Raw genomic sequence first — 3,458 nt, 5'->3', positions numbered from 1 at the left:
TTGTTAATTCATCGTTGTCTGCATCTGGGTCTTACCTTGAAACGTGATAGTACGAACTGGCCATGACTGACCCAGCAGACTCGGGCCAGCTGCGCAATGCCATCTCCTCCCAAGGAGCCACCATCGTTATGCACGAGGAATTGCTTTTTTGGCCTTATGGAGGGAGTCCAAACGTTGGCTGAACTACATGACGTTGGACATTTTGCTGGAGCAATTCTGCAGTTTGTCTGGGAGGCAGCCTACCACTGTGGTAACCCCACAGCCCCTCAGTAACTCAGCTGCTAGCTGCGCCGTCTCATCGGTCACTCCACCTTCTCTGGAGTCCCGCTTATCTCTACCTGGAACGCTTCAATGGAGAGCCGAGCACCCGTCGGGCATTTCTTGCTCAGTGGGCCCTCGTCTTTGAGCTTCATCCCTCCTCCTTCCCCTCAGATCACTCCAAGATAGCCTACCTCTTCACACTGATGTCCAGGAGGGCTCTCACTTGGGCTACTGCTGTATGGGAACAACAACCGGCCTTATGCGTTAGTTTTTAGGGGTTCGTGGGAAAGGTGAAGAAGGTTTTTGATGCCCCATTCTCCGGGAGAAAAGCTGCCTGGAAGCTAATCCAGATTCGGCAGGACTCCCACAGTGTGGCAGACTATGCTGTGGATTTTTGCAAGTTGGCAGAAGAGAGTGTTTGAAACCAGGAAGGGCTTTTCGATATGTTCCTGCACGTCGTCTCCTTGGAGGTCAAGAACGAGCTTGCTGCTCGGGAGTTACCTACGGATTTCGCCTCCCTCATCGCGATGACCATCTGCATCGATGGGCGATTTTGCTCGCACGTCCAGGGGTTCCACCTGGCCTCAGAGTAATCCCGAAAGTCCCCAACCCTCCCTTTGCCGATAGAATCCGAGGCTTCCTGACCTCCCCTGAGAGTCGCCGAAGATGGCTGAGCACTGCTTCCCGAGCCTATGCAACTAGGCAAAGCTGGGATGCCAGTGGAAAGGCAATACAGGATCAACACGAAGAGTTGTATGTATTGCGGGACACTTGGTCATTTTGTAAACTCTTGTCCTTTAAAACCTGTTCAGGATACCACGGTTTACTGCCCCTTCTGGAGGATTTGGGTACCCATATAAAACAGGATAATTTTTTTTCAAAAGTTGCTAATATATGCATATAAAAAATATTATCGAATAGAAAACACTCTAACACTTCTAAAACCGTTTAAATTTTGTCTCTATGTAAAGCAGAAGTGTCAGGGCATGCATTCTCCCAAAATCTCTCTTGTAATGGAAAAAGTTGCCCCTACTTTGACGTCATCTTTAACGCACTTCCCAAAAGGCTACCGCTCTGGGAACAGTTTCTACGTGTTCAGCCTGAAGGCTGCCTTCTATGGGGCTTGTCAGTGTGTGAATCGCGCGCTCACGAGACGTTGAGCGTGCCGAAAGGTCTCGGTCACGCCAAAAAAATAGTGCCCTGTATGCGCGCTATGCTCCCGCTCTCTCTTTTCTTCATGATCAATGACAAGACGTGTGTGTTTAGCTTCGTCCTCAAAATTGCTGTACACCTTTATAACATGTTAAAGCTTAATTATGAACATAGTTTGACAAGTTTACTCGACATATGATATATATTTTAGACGTTTTGGTGCGCACCCACTTCAATTTTGCCTACATTTTTACCAAAACCAGGCTATTTTGAGAACCGAAAGACGCAGACTTGAAAACTGAACGCTAATTTGGTGAGTATAATCCCTTACAGGTCTTCTGATGGAAGAACAGCAAAGGTAAGGGAATATTTATGTGTTAATTTTGGGTTTCTGTCGACTCCAAGATAGAGGAGTCATTATGCTAATGTGGGAGCGCCGACTCCCTATTATAGCCTAGTAAACGCAAAATGTAATGTTATAAATAAAAGTAACAGAGCGTTTGCATTTAGAAGAAGTGTATCTTCCTATACATATGTAAAACATGCATATTTAGTCAAAGTTTATGATGTGTATTCCTTGTTAGCTGACGTTATCTGCCGGAGCTAGTTAATTTCTCCGGACATTTTAGTAGCAGTTTTTGAACAATGCATCATTGTAAACAGAGATTTATGGATATATATAGCATATTATTGAAAAAAATGAATGTACTGTGTAACATGTTATATTACTGTCATCTGATGAAGATTTCAAAAGGTTAGTGAAATTATTTTTCTTTTAATCCTGCGTTTGTTGATTGCATATTTTTTCCTACTTGGCTATACTAATGAGCTATGTCTGCGGTGGTGGTTTGACATAAATATGTGCTATGTTTTCGCCGTAAAACATTTTAGAAATCTGACTTGCTGGCTAGATAAACAACTTGTTTATCTTTCATTTGAGCTATTTTACTTGTTAATGTGTGGAGGTTAAATATTTTTAGGAATATTTTTGCGCATTGTGCGTTATGGTAATGAGCTTGAGCTGTAGTCACGCTACCCGCACAGGAATATAACTCCCTAACAAGTTAAAAAGAGCAGGCTCACCGGTAGGAGCGAGTACTCTGGTGGGCTATACGGATAAACTTTCTGCTTCCCTTGCTCGCAACCTTATTCCATGCCATTCCGCTGTAGGGAAACCACCCCATAGGCCGGGTCACTCATAATACCACTCCCACCAACCTACGGGTGTCAGGGAATCACAGTAAGACTATTCAATTTCTGCTCATCAAGTCTCCTCAGATTCCCGTGGTTTTGGGAATCTCCTGGCTCCAGCGACACAATCTCTCATCAACTGGTCTATGGGTGCCATCATGGGCTGGAGTCCGTTCTGCTACGCCCATTGCCTGAAGTCAGAACAACCTGCACCGGGACGTCTTCCTGGGCCCCGGAAGATGCCCCGAAACTCTCCACCATCCACACGGAGTACCATGACCTTCAGAGAGTTGTTCAGCAAGACCCGGGCCACTTTGCTTCCGCGGCACTGATCCTATGACTGCAGGATTGACCTTCTCCCTAGCACCATGCCACCCCATGGATGTTTGTACTCTCTGTCGGGACCTGAAAGCAAGGCTATGGAGACCTACATTTCTGCAGAATTTATATGACCAGTGGCCACTACGAGTATCTGGTCATGCCTTTTGGCCTCACCAATGCCCTTGCTATGTTACAGGCTCTGGTAAATGATGTTCTCCGCGACATGTTGAACCGGTATGTCTTCGTCTACATTAATGACATCCTCGTCTTCTCCCGCTCCCCCATGATAACACATACTCCACATCTGGCTGGTTCTTCAGTGCCTTCTGGAGAAGCAGCTGTTTGTGAAGGCGAAGAAGTGTGAGTTCCATCGCTCCACTATCTGGGTTACATCATCTCTGCAGGGAGTGTCCAGATGGATCCCGGCATTGTGAGAGCAGTGGTGGATTGGCCTCAGCCTACATCCAGCATGCAGCTACAATGTCTCCTGGGGTATGTCAACTTTTATCGCCGCTTTATCCGGGGTTACAGCA

This window comes from Oncorhynchus gorbuscha, linkage group LG24 (assembly GCF_021184085.1).
Source record: "Oncorhynchus gorbuscha isolate QuinsamMale2020 ecotype Even-year linkage group LG24, OgorEven_v1.0, whole genome shotgun sequence".
Taxonomy (NCBI): domain Eukaryota; kingdom Metazoa; phylum Chordata; class Actinopteri; order Salmoniformes; family Salmonidae; genus Oncorhynchus; species Oncorhynchus gorbuscha.
This window is presented reverse-complemented; position numbering follows the sequence as displayed.